This window comes from Macaca fascicularis, chromosome 12 (assembly GCF_037993035.2).
Source record: "Macaca fascicularis isolate 582-1 chromosome 12, T2T-MFA8v1.1".
NCBI lineage: Eukaryota > Metazoa > Chordata > Mammalia > Primates > Cercopithecidae > Macaca > Macaca fascicularis.
In genome coordinates this window covers 63,170,444-63,188,945 of record NC_088386.1, presented here as the reverse complement: position 1 = coordinate 63,188,945, position 18,502 = coordinate 63,170,444, and the positions used below count along the sequence as shown (strand labels likewise).

The following is an 18,502-nucleotide window of genomic DNA, read 5'->3' as shown; positions in this document are numbered from 1 at the left end:
GAATGTATAGAAAATTACAAAGTTTGGTACATAGCGCCCATATGCCCCATTTTGATCTAAATTATCAATGTTTTGCCCTATTTGATGATTTTATCTTTCAATCATCTATCTAGCTTTAATTTTCTGAATAATTTCAATGTAAACTGCAAATATCATGACACTTCACTCCAAAATCCATCAGCACTTAGTGCTTAAAACTGAGAACATCTCGTATAGCCATTTCTGTATCTAACAAAATTAATAATTATCAAATATAATAATAATTAATAATACCCAGTGACTACCAAAATGCATCCAATTATTTCCCAATTGTCATAAACTGATTTCTGTAGAACCTGTATTTCATTAATGATCACATCTTGAATTTGTATGTCAAGTTTTTAAAATCTCTCATAATCCAGAACAATGAGATCCTTCATACATTTTTTAAAGATGACATTGACTTTATGAAGAGATCAACCCTGTTTGGTTGTTTCCTCAGGATGTCGTTTAACTTGTTCCTCTACTCCCTCATCTTCTGCATAACTAACCAATATGCCTATATTTCATGCATTGCGGTAAGTGTATTTTGCATATCTAATCTCATTTAATCCTTACAACAATCCAGAGATACTAATTATACTAGTACACCTATTTTACTGATAAGAATATGGAGGTTAGAGAGGTCAATTCAATTCTCTAAGGTCAAATATTGTCTGTTCTTTCTACGTATGTCACATGTAGTTTTGTCTAGTGTCATAACATTTAGAGTTGGAAAACACTTAATTTTACATATCAAGAAAAAGATGCCCAGAAAGACCAATTGTGTGATATGGCTAGTCATGTAATTATTTAGTACATAATTTTCAAATGCAAAAGGCACTTAATGAGCTGGTGTCACCATGAAAGGTCAGCTGGCTTCTCACAGGGTGGCATTACTTTTGTAAATCTGCCAAGGTATAAAGCAGTGTTTACAAAGTGTGGCATACAAGATAATTTTTGATCCATGCACAAAAAGGTTTTATTTCTGTAGTAATTTATTCTAATGCATCTTAGGGAAATAACATAACTAGTTCACTGACCTCAGATATTAATCTTTAATCTGAGACTCAGTTTAAAAAAGGGGTGAGTTAATTTAGAGAAAAATGTTAATAAAACAATGGTTCAGAGGGTATTATTATATTTAGAGCAATAAAATTATGACAGAAGAAAATGAATCCATAGAAGACCTTATTTAGGATGAGCTCATGTTAACTTAATTCATGTATGAAAATAGAGTGTATATTTATTAATTCATGATGAGAAATAAAACAGTTATGTGCGCCGGAACTCTATGTGATGAATAAATTATCTGCCCATAGGCTGACCTCAAAATTAAAACAAGGGAAAATTATTTAAATGATTCCAAAGTTTAATAACTTCAGGCCAAATATGTCCAGGTCATCCCTGTTCAGAAAAGTTCTGGCCTTGCCAATGGGACTTTTACACCAAAGCTCCTCTGTTAAAATTTATCTATCTCTTAGACATTACAAGATGACTGATTTTCTCTTCTGGTTGATTAGGTATGCTGATATTCAATATTGTTACTGGAAAACCATATCTGAAAATCCATTTTGCCTAAGGAATCATTACATATCTTGGCTCCAATCCATCCTCTGTTGGCTATACAATGTAACTCAGAGAGGTTATTTTTATTTTCCTTATGTCCCATTTATGGTAGGCTCCAAATATTAATGGTAGATACTAGTGACCTTGACCTAGATTGCTAGACTCTGGCACATTTTCTTCTATACCATGTGCCCTATGCAAGTAACTTCCACAGAACAAATAAAATTTCCCACACTAATAAATCTGAAACCTATAAAATTCATGATATGACATATCATGTCACTCCACTGAATACATATATTTTTATTAAAATATAGCCCTTTACTGCTTATAGTTAACACAATGAAGATGGAAGCCTGACAGCTTGCTACCAAAGTCCCATAAGGTTTAGAGAATTTACCCCCAGGCCCATGCCTCCACCCTCTACTTTGTTATGTTTACCTAGTTCAGTAATATTACAGATACAAGTTAATTTGAGTGAATTCTTACAACTATTTATACTCAGACAGTGGATTTAAAAATGAGAATTATTGAATCCACTAGCTTGCTTATCTTTTATTTTTACCATTCTACAGAAATCCTGCTGGTGGCTGTGGATCAAGGTGAAACCTGGAGGCCAAGCAGGTTCATCTTCAAAGTTTGTATCTTAAAAGATTGGCCACATATCCATCTATGATCTGGGTGGAGGTCAGATATACAATCTGAGTTTTTATTGAATGGTACTACAAGCCAAGTTTCCAAATAGGAATAATGACTGTAGAAGCAAATATCTCAACTCTGTCTCCTAAAAGTTTACTCTAACAGACCTTAAATGGAACTAAAGTGAAATCATAATGTGTGCTGATACACAAAGGTCACTTCCATGTAAAGGGTTTTAGTTTATTCTCTCCAATTTACAACGGAACAACAGGCTAAAAAAGTCGTTTGGGGTCAAAAACACAATGTACACTGTTAAGAAAATGAACAGACAAGCCACAGACTGAGAGAAAGTATTTGCAAAACACATATATGACAAAGGACTTTTCACCAGAATATGTAAAGAACTCTCAAATCACAATAATAATAAAACAATAATCCAATTTTTAAAAATGGGCAACAAAGTAAAATGGACACTTCATTAAATAATTGAGGCAGGTAGAAAATAAGCACATCAAACGTTATTCAAAATTATCAGTCAGCAGAGGAATGCAAATTCAAGTCACAATGAGGTACCACCACATACCTATTAGCATGTCTCATATATTCATGTGAATACTCATAATGGGTTAAAAAGTTTGACAATAGCAAATGCTGGCAAGGATGTAGAGCAACTAGAACTTTCACATATGGCTGGTAGGAACACAAATGGGCACAGCCACATCAGAAAATTGTTTGGTAATTTAACATTTTAAAAATTTAGCATATAATTCTCATATGACCCAGTTGTTCCACTCCCAGGTATTTATCCAAAAGAAAAAAAGATATACGTTCACATAAAACCTGTACACAAATATTTATAGCAGCTTTATTCCTTATTGCAAAAATCTCGAAACATTTCAAATGTCATCAAGTAGAAAAGGGAAAAACAAATTGTGGTACATTCATACAATGGCATACTACTAGCAATAAAAAGGAAGAAACTCCAGAGACATGCAGCAACATGGATGAATCTCAAATGCATAATGCTAGAAGAAAGATGCCAGACTCAAAAAGTTATATATTATATGATTCAATTTATATGTCATTCCAGAAAAGGCAAACTGATAGAGACAGAAATCAGTTATCAGTTGATTGTCTGGAGGGGACAAAGGGGAGAGGTGGGACTAATTATAAAGGAGCATAAGAAAACTTTTCACTGTAATGGAAATATTCTACATCTTGATTGTGGTGATGCCTACACAGCTGTATAGGTCTGTTAAAATTCACAGGACAATATATTTTTAAAAGCAAACATTAGAATAAAAACTGACACACACACATACACACACATACACACACACATTATAGATTACATAAACTTGAATTATGGAGACCTGAGCCCCGGTGACCCCAAACTGTATTTAGACCAAAGTGCACTATGCTGGGCACTGGAAATAAAATGAGGAGAAAAAATACACATAGCCCTTGCCTTACTGGAGCATTCCTCTAGGCAGATATTAATGAAATCACTGTGTAAATGTGAAAACATACACTGTGATAATTGCTTTGTGTTTCAAAGAAAACTACCCAAGTGAAGGGTTTTAGGATCAAGAGACTTTGCACCCCTTTCTTCTCTCTCCCTCACCTTATTAGCATGTTAATATGTTAAGAACCCCAAGAGTCTCTGCTGTGACTATAAAGATGCTTAATTGAATATTTACTATATGTATTTGGTTGTGAAATTTTCCTATTAGCATCTTACAGAATATTTAATACCACATGTAAACAGACATAGGAATAAATAACTATATTACATTTTTTTCAATTTTTAACTTTCCTTATTAAATTGATATTAACAGAAAAATAGCAAACAATCCAAAACCACTAAGAGGGAAAAATATATTTCTCTGTTTTGTTTTTTTTTCTGGATCTCTGGATAAGAGAATGAATCAGGAACTAAAAAGAACTGTATGTTCTCTCCAGATCTATTTCTGATGAAATCTGCCTGTTTGGCAACATTTTCAGCCTCAAAATACATTATCCAGACATCCAAATTCTTGACATGGAATCATAAAGCAATCTTGATTTTTACTTGATAGGTTTATTGTCCTATATTGCAGGACGGGATAAATGAGTAAATACATTGATATCGTTGAGTACAAAGCTTCTTACTGTGAGATAAAGAAGATACACATATTTAATGGAGGAAGGCAGAGAATATGTATGTAGGTTTGGATTAGAATTAGAGATTTCAGTATTATTTATAAATGTATTATTTAATTTAAAATTTAAAAAATCTTGATATGGCTAAGGTCCACTGTCACTTTAACACCAAAAAATAAATATGGTACTTACTTAAATAGTTGTTATTCTGCTCATGACCAACTTCATGTTTCTTTTCAAATCACCTTCTCTTTTTCCTTTTCCTAACCCCTTTGCTGTACTTTCAGTTGAGCTGAAAATTGTTCCCTTCAAAGTGAAATTGTTTTGGAGTTTTCAGCAGACATTGCTGTGGCTTAGGTTATAGTCTAGGTGAGTCTAGTCGTTGATTCTTCTGTCATCTAGGATGGTTTTTAATTTATATGAATTAGCTTCAAGTAGAAAGCAGACATTACAAGTATCTCTACACACATTACTACAGCCTCATTTTAATGTGCCACACCCAAATATAATTCTGCAGTCAATGGACAATCATTACATAAATTAAAAGGGGGCGGGGAAGGAAACAAATGCCAGTTTCCAAAGATCAAAAAGAAGAAAATTAATTACAAGTAAATTGCAGAGAAACTATAGTTTGCAATGAATCATGCCATACAGTTAATTATAACATGAGTCTAAAGCTCTCCTTTGACATGGAAAATAAATAATCGGGTATTAGTGGATTTTCCCTTCTGAATGTGAAAATAAATATCAGGGTGTGGGTTGATTTGGCTTAGTGTTTTATATCCAATTTCTTCTTCTGACAGTTGGCCTTTTCAAAATTTTTATTTACACTAATCAAATAATCATAGGAACACATACCTGTTTCGTGTTGCTCCATTAAATACTGCTTGGTCAAGAAAAATTTTTTTAGCCCATTACATAATATTTAAAAGCACTCCAAATAAAGGAATGACAAAGCTGTTATAAAAGTATTGAACTGGTGAAGGTCAGAATGATTGTTGCCAGGTTAGTACTTCCTCAAAGGTTAGCCATCCATTTTTATTTCTATGGCATTTTGTGGCATTTGGAGTTGCAGACTGGTCTATATTTTTTAAAAAATCAAAAAGCACATGACTTGGATTTTAAATTGTTTGAAAGAAAAAGAGGGAAGGGTTTATACTTTTCCAATTTACCTGCACTTTAGTCTGTAGAACTCCAATTTTTTCCCCTGAAGTTCAAGGCACCTCCATGACAAGTTATTTGTAGAAAATAAAAAAAATCTATATTTCTCATGATGCATGCCTGAGATTTATTCTCCAATTAGGCCTAGCCCTCTATTCTTTATGGAATGAAATTTGGCCCAAGGGAATGGTAAATACTTTAGGCTGATAGAAAATCACTAGCCAGTTGATCAGTTAGGATTGACCAATCTTAATACAGCTATTCAGTAATTTTTTACATAAAGTAGGTAATTATAGGTTATTTCCTAGTTATAAATACTGGATGCTCTTCATGAACATTCTTCATATGGTTTGTTGCAAATAACATTCTAAAGCAGAAAGAACTTTGCAAAAAGAACAAATAAACTACAAGAAAATAATGCCTCCAAATCCCCCCTTTCAGCATGGCAAACCAAAGAGCGAATCCCACCTATTTAAATCTGTACTTGAAAAGTGATTGGTAGTCATAAAATATAGTGGATATAAATTTAAATTTGGGAGTTAGACTGTAGTAAAATTCTAGCTCTAGTTAACTAGTTGTTTGACCTTGGGCAAGGTACTTAAACTCAGCTTTGTCACAAATAAAACGTTCATGTCTATGTTACAAAGTTGCTTTGAACGTTAGCTAAAATATGTAAAACGCTTAGCACATATGTAAAACGCTTAGCACAGTGCTGGCATATAAAATATGTGAACTGTTTCACTTTACTGAAGTTCCTATGAGTTTCATTTTAACTGAAGTTCCTATGAGTGTTTAGTTAAAATTTCCTTTCCTGTTCTTCACCACGCTGTCCTAAGTTACTTTGGAAAACTGTAAGGATGCCTATTAAAGAAACCTGAAGGTCAGTTCTTGCTTATGAGGGATTTCAATCTTCAGGGGTCAAAGATTAGAATTTCATCAACATGTCTTTCCAGAAAATCTGAGAGAAAGAACTTGGTGGTGAAAATGCATCTGAACTTGCTTACCTGTCAACTCTATTTCCCATTATTTTAACATTTTTAACATCTTAGTTTAAGGCCTGTTTCTGGAAAACACTCTGGCCATTGCAGATTCTATTATTTTGTTCGGAATATTCTTAGCCCATTGGATCTTGACTTGTCTAAATTATATGCACCCTTCAAAACTGAGATCAGATCAGATGATTTCTCTCCTTTAAGACTTTCCAATACCCCAGAAAAGTATCCATTTTTACTTCACTGGTGTTCTGGTAGCAGTTAATACCATGACTAAAACACTGCCATGTGTTATAGTTACTTGTCTGCATTTTTATCCTGCCTAAAATGTTGAGTTCATATATTAAATACATCCCTTAAGTCCAGTGAAAACATCTTGCTACACAATATTCACAGTTGGCATTCAATTGAATTTATGTTCAATTAGTCAGAAATGACTATGTATTTTTCTTTGTTAATTATTATACTTTAAGTTCTGGGATACATGCGCAGAATGTGCAGGTTTGTTACATAGGTATACACGTGCCATGGTGGTTTGCTGCACCCATCAACCGGTCATCTACATTAGGTATTTCTCCTAATGCTACCCCTCCCCTTGCCCCCCACCAAGCCCTGGTGTGTCATGTTTCCCTCCCTGTGTCCATGTGTTCTCACTGTTCAACTCCCACTTATGGGTGAGAACATGCGGTGTTTGGTTTTCTGTTTTTGTGTTTGCTAAGAATGATGGTTTCCAACTTCATCCATGTCCCTGCAAAGGACATAAACTCATCCATTTTTATGACTGCATAGTCTTCTATGGTATATATGTGCCACATTTTCTTTATCTAGTCTATCATTGATGGGCATTTGGGTTGGTTCTAAGTGTGTGCCTCAAACATATGTGTGCATTTGTCTTTATAGTAGAATTATTTATAATCCTTTGGGTATATACCCAGTAATGGGACTGCTGGATCAAATGGTATTTCTGGTTCTATATCCTTGAGGAATCTTCCACAATGGTTGAACTAATTTACAACTCCTGCCAACAGTGTAAAAGTGTTCCTATTTCTCCACATCCTCTCCAGCATCTGTTGTTTCCTGACTTTTTACTGATCGCCATTCTTACTGGCATGAGACGGTATCTCATTGTGGTTTTGATATGACTGTGTTTTCAAAGCAAATACCTTTTTTTTTTTCCCTAGCGGAAAGAATGTTAACTATATATAACAATATGTTTGAGGAGAATCAAAAGATTTTATAATCTTGACTGTTTCATCTTGAGTCCATGATTACAATTCACACTCTATAGTCATTTTGGTAACTAATAAAATGGGTGATGCATTATCTCATTTTGTGTCAGATTAATACTGACTGCCCTAGGTTTTACCAATGACTAGATACCTTAGAATGTCATCAGGATACCTTTGCTTAACATAATGCTTTTGCATATTTTAATGTTGAATATTAAAATATTATCATAGAAATAATTTTTTAGTTCATCGAAGCTGAGGTGCCATCAATTGTAAGATGCACTTCCTTTTTAGAGATATTAAAATGTACAAATATGTGTATCTTACAAATGATGAAGTATGAAATAATAAACTTCTTAATGGTGGTTCATATTAAGATGCTTATGATTCCAAGTTACAGAAGACTCAACCCAAAATATCTTAAATGCTAAAAACAATAAGCTGCAGATACAATTTCCTCTGTAGGTTGGTTAATTCGGGCATTAGAAGGTGGCAACATATACTTCGATTTTTAATATATTTCCTCAGGGCATGGCCTTTTTCCTCATGCTTAAACTGCTATAGCTGCAAGATGGCTTAGACATCTCCTGGCACCGCTGGCTCACTGAACTCCACATTCAGAGATGTATTTTTTTCCACATGTCTCTTTTCATCTGGAAAATCTTTCTCAGAAGTTATCACAACAGACTCAAGGTTCTCTGGCCAGAGTTGGATCACATGGCTTTCCCCAAGTCAATCCCTAGCAGAGGGGATGAAATGATCATCACTGGCTAAAGTGGTTCAATTTCCAAACTTCTGGGGCTGTTGATACAATTGTCTTTCCCAAGAACATGGACATGTGGAGGAGATTATGTGAAAAATACTGAACTACTGCTAAGAAGAAAAGGGTAACAATTTGAGCAGGTAATGAATGTGTATGATAGAATATGTTTATGTATGTCTCTGCTGATGTATATACTTCTGTATTAGTCTGTTCTCATGCTGCTAATAAAGACAGACCCAAGACCGGGTCATTTATAAAGGAAAGCGGTTTAATTGACTCTCAGTTCTGCATGGCTGGGAAGGCTTCAGGAAACATACAATCATGGTGGAAGGGGAAGCAAACACATCCTTCTTCACAAGGCAGCAGCAGTTAGAAGTGCCAAGCAAAGGGAGAAGAGTACCTTATAAAACCATCAGATCTTGTGAGAACTCACTGACTATCATGAGAACAGCAGCATGGGGGTAACCACCCCTATGATTCAATTACTTCCTACTGGGTCCCTCCCATGAACATGTGGGGATTATGGGAACTACAATTCAAGATGAGATTTGAGTGGGGACACAGCCGAACCATATCAACTTCTAAAGAAAGTTCTTGGCTAAAGTAATATGCTTTGCCTCAATTGCTTAATCTTTATAACAGAAAGCTCTTGGAGTTCCTTTGAAGTGAAAAGAAGTCTTATAATTAGTGGCAGAAAGGTTCATCAATGACTAATTTCTTCTTAAAAATCCCTCTGATAAAGTAATAACATTTTAATTAAATTGATTGAAAATAACTCATTGGCCAGGCAAGGTGGCTCACATCTGTAATTCCAGCACTTTGGGTGTCTGAGGTGGAAGGATCACTAGAATTCAGGAGTCCGAGACCAGCCTGGGCAACATATGGAGACCCTGTCTCTACAAATAAATATATAAGCCAGATGTGGTGGTGAGTGCCTGTAGTTCTAGCTCCTCAAGAGGCTGAGGTGGGAGCATTGCTTGAGCCCAAGAGGTCAAAGCTGCAGTGAGCCATAATTATACCACTGCACTCCAGCCTGAGTGACAACATGAGACCCTGCGTCAAAAAAAAAAAAAAAAAAAAAAGAACTGAAAAATATAAAAGATGGGAACTTCATAAATATCTCAATTGCAGCTAGCATTAAGTATTTTAATACACTAAACTCTCTACTGTGAAAATGAAAGAAAGTATCCTTCAGCTTGATGGTGGTGGGAGGGGAATATCTTTTTGAGGCTCTCTGGATGATGATAAGGTTAATAAATTTGCATTTATAGGCTGATCAGTATTAATATTACAAGTTGGTGAATAAGACATTTTCTGACAGATAATGATTTAACAGCCATTGAAAGCCTATTAAATATATGTCAAAAGAATAAATGAATTAAGCCCACATCTAACTAAAAGTTTTGAAAACATGGCACTAAATGGTCCATAAAAAGGACATTTGTTTACAGTATGAGAGCTGAAGCAGGAAGACAGGGCATTACCTTGTTAGGTCTCTGCTGGGAATGTGTGCATTGATTGGGTGGCTCAAATTTTTCACTGCTCTGTGACTATGAAAGTGCCACAAGTTGTGGGCATATTTTGGGGTTACAAATAAATCTTAGTAAGTAGGTGAATTTGCAAATATAAAATCTGCAAATTTAAAATTACAAATATAAAATTTGCAAATACTGAGAATTGACTGTACTTTCAATCCTATGATGCCTCTGCTTAAAATCACTAATGATTTTGTATTTTGCTAAGAAAAAAATACAATCCCAAATTCTTAAGACAGCCTACGAAGATCTGTATAACTTGACTCCAGCCCCCTCCCTCTGCCTGTTCTCTAGTTACTTTCTCTTGTATACTATGGGTTAGCCACATGGGCTATTTATCAATTCTAGTTACCTTCTCTTTGTGTTTATGGGTTAGCCATGAGCTATTTAGCAATTCTATGGACATCCCAAGTTTTCCCTGCCTGCAGTCTCTCAGATACTTTTTTACATTTTTACTTACACACTGCAATGCCCTTCTCCTCTTTCTTTTCTACACACATGTAACAAATACTGCACACACACTCCTCACATCGTTGGTTCCTCCTTGTCCATCAGATCTCAGCTAACATATTATACTCTTTGCAGACATGATTTTCCTAACGATTCACCTTAAAGTTGATCCCTCCTGTTAATATCCTTCATAAGATCCTCTTTGAGCTTTTTAAATAGTTTAATGTGATTAATAGTTAGGTATTTGTTTGTTTAATGTTTATCATCCTTACTAAACTGTAAGTTCTGTGAAAATAGTTCCTTTTTGATTACCAGTGCATACCTATTCCTAACATCATATCTGGTCACTGCAGTGCCTTAATAAATATTAGCTGACTGACTAAATGAATTAATAGTGCTTTTAAAATTTAATTAGTTTTCACTACACAGAAATCTCACACTTGACAACTGGAAGCTGGACAAAACTTACTTATGTGAGACTTAAACCATCTGTATTGGGACCTTTGCATATAAACATGTGTGACAGAATTGTCATAAAATATCTGAAAGATGCCAGTTTATCAAAATCATGAAACCAGTTAATATTATTTCTTAATTTGGTTTCTTAGCCTTCATGCTTTATTTTCTTTCTGCACAATGTTCTCTCTCTCTCTCTCTATATATATATGTTTAAGTCTTTAAAAATATATTCAGATACAGAAGTGTTCTCTCAAAAAGTAGCTATTGGCCGGGCGCGGTGGCTCAAGCCTGTAATCCCAGCACTTTGGGAGGCCGAGATGGGCGATCACGAGGTCAGGAGATCGAGACCATCCTGGCTAACACGGTGAAACCCCGTCTCTACTAAAAAATACAAAAATACTAGCTGGGCGAGGTGGCGGGCGCCTGTAGTCCCAGCTACTGCGGAGGCTGGAGGGGGAGAATGGCGTGAACCCGGGAGGCGGAGCTTGCAGTGAGCTGAGATCCGGTCACTGCACTCCAGCCCGGGCGACAGAGCGAGACTCCGTCTCAAAAAAAAAAAAAAAAAAAAAAAAAAAAAAAAAAAAAAAATAGTAGCTATTATGGTCAGGCACTCCACTGGATGTCAAATGAATGAAATAGACCTAGTCCCTGTTCCCATGCAGTTTAATTCTAGTATGTTGGGGGATAGGCAACAAATGATTATATAAATTTATATATACAGACTATAACAGACTATCAATGATTATACACACATATATAACTGCAAATTATGATATGTGCTAGAGAGTAAAGTAAAAGTGCTAAGAGGGTATTCAATGCGGAGAGGACCGGGGAGCCAAAAATATTTCTGAGTTGGAATTGTACTTGTGAGAGCCATCAATAGTATAACCTATAGAATAAAAAAAAATCTAGAAATGCATACTGATAAATGAGAGAGAAGAGAAAGATGTTTTTTAACAGAAGAATGCCAACTAATAAATGTATTGGGAATAATGGAATTAGAAAATCATTTGACAACTACCATAGCAATAATTGTTTCAGGCAAAAGTAGTACGTAGGGTAGGTGAGAAACATTACATTTACAAAGTCTCAAAGTATTTTCCCAGAACATCTTTACTAATTAGAAAGCAAAACAAGGTAACATTAGAGTGCATGAAGCTAGCAAAAAATCTTAATCAAATGATCAATGTTAACATCATCAGGAAAGGAAAAAGATATAATTTTCTTCTTGATGTACTGAGAAGGATACAACTCCATTTCTCTGAAATATCCATCAAAATATTAACTTGAATCTAATCATAAGTAACAGACTAACTCTGAGAGACATTCTATTAATACAAAATAAATGAACTGTATTCTTCAAAAACAACAAAAGTCTAAGAAATTGCTGTGGGTACAGGAGGTTAAAAAGACATGAAACCAAATGTAATATATGATACTGAATTGGCCGAGCGCGGTGGCTCAAGCCTGTAATCCTAGCACTTTGGGAGGCCGAGACGGGCGGATCACGAGGTCAGGAGATCGAGACCATCCTGGCTAACACGGTGAAACCCCGTCTCTACTAAAAATACAAGAAAATTAGCCGGGCGAGGTGGCAGGCGCCTGTAGTCCCAGCTACTCGGGAGGCTGAGGCAGGAGAATGGCGTGAACCCGGGGGGGCGGAGCTTGCAGTGAGCCGAGATCGCGCCACTGCACTCCAGCCTGGGGCACAGAGCAAGACTCCGTCTCAAAAAAAAAAAAAAAAAAAAAAAAGATACTGAATTGACCTAGACTAGAACATTTTTTTGGTATGAAGAACATTAGTCGTATAATTAATGAAATTTGACTAAGATTTGTAGATTAGATAGTAGTAATGTTGCACTGTTACCTTTTTTATTTTGACTATGGTTTTGTGGTTATATAAGAAAATGTCTCTGTTTTTGGAAATACATGTAGAGGTATCCTGGAATAAAGGCATGTCATATCTGTACTCTCAGAAGGTTCAGAAAAATTTATATATACACGTATCTAATATAGCAAACATGCTAAAATGTCAGTAGTTGAGTACTATGGATGAAATGTACATGGGAATTCTTTGTCCTGTCTTTGCAATCTTCCTGTAAATCTGAATTTAATAAAAAGCTTAACAAATATTCTCCGGTCCAATATGTTTCTCAGAAATTTTGTATTAGAAGAAATTATTGAAGCATTAGCCGTTAAGAATCCAAAACTGGTTAATATCTCAAGTAAGGAAGTGAAATAAAGGTTCAAGGAAGAGATTTTCATAGAGAGACAGGTAACAAGAAGGAAAATCTAAAGCATTTTCTACCTTTGCTTCTGTTTGTTTTTGTTGGTTTGTTTTCTGCCATGGTAAAATATGAAGGTTTCCACTCAGATTTACACAAGAACTAAAGTAAGAGAAAGCCAGGAAGTGGTAAATAAAAACTTTTAATCCAACAGCAAAAGATCTGACAAAACAATAAATGAAGAGAAGCCCATTATAACATTCCTTTTAATTATCTAGATTCAAATATGCTAGAGGCAAAACCATGGGAGGCACTGCATTGAAGAGGAAATCAGGAAGTTGGGCCCAGCTCTTTAATTATAGCCAAGTGGTGTGGAGTAGATTAGAACCTTGATGCCCCCCACTTTCCTCATTAATTAATTAAGTGAATTAGGCTGGGTGATTTTTAAGGATTTAAAACTTTCCTTATGGTTCTAAATTTCTATGATCCTGTACCTCCCAAATTAGAACTGATAAAAGAATGTAGTTAACTAGAAATGTGGGCTAGCCTATTTCTCCAATAAAAGTTTTACAAAGGTTTTTTGTTTTGTTTTACTATATTAACAAGAAAATTCAGTTTCTATGGCAGATACTGCTTGTGGCCTACCTAACACCCCTTTTCACTTCTAATAGAACCCTAATTCTGTATAGGTGGGAGTGGAATAATGGGCTATTCCTTAATCACAATGAAGGTGAATCCTCTCCCAGCTCCAGGAGGTGACTCATAATTGTTCTAAGCAAATTAGGTCTCTTTGCCATTGATAGGTTTAAGAGTGAATATGTGAGTTTTGCCTATAATAAGCCAAAGTTTGCTGAGATGAAACAATTATGAAACATGTTCTTTTCAGGTAAAAAGATGGAAACTCACAAGAAGAAAGCATTTCTCCTTAACCCTTCCATTATTTTTTCTGCTTTTAATGTGGATGATGAATATGATCGTTACAGCTTAGGCAGCTATCTTATGACCATGACGCTTTAAGTTTAAAAGAGAAAAGCCAACATACGGAGGGTGGGACACAGGAAAACAAAAAATTCCTGGGTGCTTAATGCTAGCATATAGCCACTAGATCAAGCTTGAAACTGCCTACTTCCAAAAGTCAAGTTACTTGATGTAATCAAATACTTTTATTTTATAATAGACCATTGTTTGGTTATTATATTTCTTTCAGCCAAAAGTATTCCTAACTGACATGATTGTCTGCTTCAAAGCTTTAAGTAATACATAATCTTTTCAGATAGAGGAGATTTGAATCAATTCAAAGTACTATCAAGAAAAATGTAGCTGTATTTTTTTCTGATTTTATAAGAATTACACCCTAATTTCAAATACCCCAGAAGATACAAGAAAGTTTACAGGGAAAAATAAAGATTCCTGTCAACCAGAATTACCATTAACATTTCAGTATATATTCTTGTTATTTTTTTATTTATTTTTTTGAGACAGGGTCTTGCTCTGTCACCCAGACTGTAGTGTAATGGCGTGATCTCGGCTCACTGTAACCTCTGTCTCCTGGGTTCAAGCGATTCTCAGCCTCCTGAGTAGCTGGGATTACAGACATGCACCACCATACTGAGCTAGTTTTTGTGTTTTTAATAGAGATGGGGTTTCACCATGCTGGCCAGGCTGGTTTCAAACTCCTGACCTCAAGAGATCCATCCACCTCGGCCTCCAAAAGTGCTGGGATTACAGGTGTGAGCCACTGCACCTGGCATACATTTTATTATATATTCTTCCTACAGAGACACAGATGTGCACGCTCTTGTGTGCACGGGTGCGCTTGCTCTCACACACACACACACACACACACACACACACACATACCCTTGCTTAATAGTTTCCCCAGGGCAGTAATTACTGGGTCAAAGTATGGGTGATTTAAATTATTTTTATACAGTTTGCAAAATTGCCCTCTAGAGATGTACTTATCTATCAACATAAGAGTTCCTATTACCACGCTCTTCAGGAAATTTATTAAACATTTGAATCATTACTGCTCTGAAATATTAGATATTCAATCTCCTTTTATCTTTCAGTATTTGATAACCATTACTGTTTAACATTTTCTAAGGATTTATAAACTAAAGTATTCCCTCCTTCTTTCTTTGTAAAGTGCTTTTTGTTTTGTTCTGTTATTCTACTGAATGCTTATCTTGAGCTTCCTGACCATGATGCGCATAGCACAGTCTCAACAGCCAATCTACCTGTGTGCTGGGTTCAAATTCTGGCTTCACCACTTAGAACTGTCTAACTTTGGGCAACTAAAAACCTTTCCACACCTCAGTTTCATTGCTTGTAGAATGAGGATAATAAAGTACCGACCACATGGAGCTCATGGGAGGATTAAGTGAGTTACCACATTAAAGCACTTAGAATACTGCATGACACGTGCTAAACACTACATAAGACCTGGTTATTATTATTATTACTCTTATTAGAGATATTAGTATTGTGTCCTAAATCTTAACATTTATTGTTTGCTTTTCACATTTTTATTTTTATTGTTTCATTGACAAAAATTGTATATATTTATGGTATGCAACATGTTTCGATATATGTATACATTGTGGAATGGCAAAATAGAATTGACAAATTCATTACTTCGTATACTTATTTTTAGTAGTAAGACCATTTAAAATCTACTTTTCTAGTGATTTTTAAGCATACAATACATTATTATTAACTGTCATCACCATGCACAATAGACCTTCTAAACTTATTTCTTCTAACTTAAATTTTGTATCCTTTGGCCAATATACTAATATCTCCCCAATTCCTACTCTCCTCACCCTCCACCAGGCCCCAATCCCTTGGTAACCATCATTCTACCCTTTGTTTCTATGAATACGATTTTTTCAGGTTCTACATATAAGCGAGATCATACAGTATTTGTCTTTCTAAGTCTAGCTTGTTTTACTTAATGTAACATCTTCCAGGCTCATCCATGTTGTGGCAAATGACAAGATTTCCTTTCTTTTTAAAGGATGAATAATATTCTATTGTGCATATACACTACAATTTCTTCATCCATTCATACACTGTTTTTTAAATTTTTAAAAAGTGTCATGTAGCTCAAAGTTTTACATTTTCATGTGGTTAATCCAAGGTTATTTTCACTTGTTACTTCTTGCTTTGGTAATATGCTTAGGCAGTCCATTTTCAAAACATTATTTATTTTTAAACTTCTATGTTTTATTTTAAGATTTATATGTTCTTATTTTTAACATTCAAATCAATCTGAAACTTCTTTTATTTAAGAGTAACCTATGGGTAAATCAATCAATCTATCTATCTATCTATCTATCTATCTATCTATCTATCTATCTACCATCTACCTATCCATCCATCTATTTATCTATTTTTGGACAATTGTCTCTATTTGATTTACCGAATATTTTATCCTTTTGTAATGTATTTGAAATGTTTATCACATTTTGCATTTGCATTATAATTATAAATCCAATTTGCATTTAAATTTTAGTCAGCTTCTGGATGTTGCACTATGTCCCACTGACATACAAATTTCTGAAATATACATTTGTTCCATACTGTTTGAAATATAAGAACTCTAGAATACATTTTAACAAGCCTACTTGCATTCATCTTATATTCAAAATGGCTGTTTTTAGCTGTTGTTGGTTGGATGAATTTAAGAATCATTTTTTCTAAGAATTTTACATTTCCTCACAATTCCACTAAGATGTTCATAGAGATTTCCTTACAAATGGATTCAGAGATAATTGAAAACTCTCAATTAGACTTTCCATTCAGTTTTGTTTTTTAATGTCTGTCCTCATAATTTTGTAGATTTCTTTCACAGATGTGTTGTCTCTTTTAAGCATATTCCTAGGTTTTTCATATGTGAAGTTATTTTAAATGGAATGGCTTTTTTTTTTTTTTCATTTTCTTTGCTATTGATTGTGAATGACATATACTGTGGTGTGGGACACTGAATTTTTGTGTAATCAAGCATAGTCTATTTACTAAATTTTTAAAATAAGGCATTTATTTGCTGATTTACTTAGGTTTTCCTTAGCAGTCATACATATTATGTACAAATTATAGTAATTTTGTTAATTTTTCTCTTTTTTCCCAATATGCATACATTTATTTAGTGTTATTGTTTTATTACATTTGCTAGAACATCTAGAAAAATATTGACTGAGAGTAGTGTTCATGGAAGCTTGGTCTCATCATAGCTTTTAATAAACATGGCATTAATATTTTCTTGTTTCTTGATTTCTGGTAGATTATAATGTCAAGGGAAAAAACCTTCAGTCTTAGTTGACTGAAACATGTATTGGAAGTGGGTTGCTTGACTTTTTAAATAATTTAAAACATTCTTCATATTTAAATATGTTTATATTCTTGGGATAAACCACATATTTTGGAAGTTCTATTATATACAATAAATATTTCAGAAAATAAAATATAGAGAAAGTATAGAGAAGTTTTGTGCTATCTTAACCTATTTTTACTCTGGCTTCTAAGAGATAAAGCACGGAAATCTGGGCTTTCTTCCCAACATCCTCAGAGGAAAAGTGTTTAAGTATATTTTTTAAGCATTTTTTTCTTATGGAAGTAACACACATCCATTAATTTAAAAATTGGAAATATAAACAAGACTAAAGAAAAACAAAAACTCATGTTATAAATAGGAGACAATGAGGAGTCGATACCCGGTATTAGGTTTTTGTATGTTTTGTTTCCTCTTTCTACTATATTACATAAAATATTTGAAGAATATAATAATATTTTTATCCTAATTGTTTACTTAACAATACACACCATGAATAGCTTTCAATGTCATAAAATGTTCAACTACAATTTCATGGCCTAGCCTCCTATTATACTATATGAATGTACCATATTTTATTTGATCATTTATCTATTATTAGGCATTTCTGTAGTATAGACATTTCTTATATTATTAAAAAATTCTGTGATAAACAACTTCATTAACATTAAAACTTTTTTCAATTATTTACGTAGGATAAAAATCTTAGAGGCTGAACTGCAACACTGAGCATGTGAACATTTCTAAGACTTCGTAGAGTGTTCTAACTGTAGCTCCCTTTTTCTTCTTTCTCAGGAACATAAGGCTCTGATTCTTTTCTGTCTCTCTCTACCTGTCCCCCATTGCTTCTCTTTTGGGGAAAACGCTAGATGCTCAATTGTATAGGATACATTGAACAAAATACTACATTTATTTTTGACGCACAATATGGACTTCTAATAACACAACTTAGCAATAGCAATCAATTTTGACAAACTCTTCATCAGG

At 34.4% G+C, this 18,502-nt stretch overlaps 1 protein-coding gene across 2 annotated transcripts in view; it reads right to left on the bottom strand.

Annotated features, from left to right (window-relative positions):
• The window catches only part of B3GALT1 (beta-1,3-galactosyltransferase 1), a 456,001-nt gene that overhangs the window by 235,932 nt on the left and 201,567 nt on the right, over nucleotides 1-18,502 (bottom strand). The window lies entirely within an intron of this gene.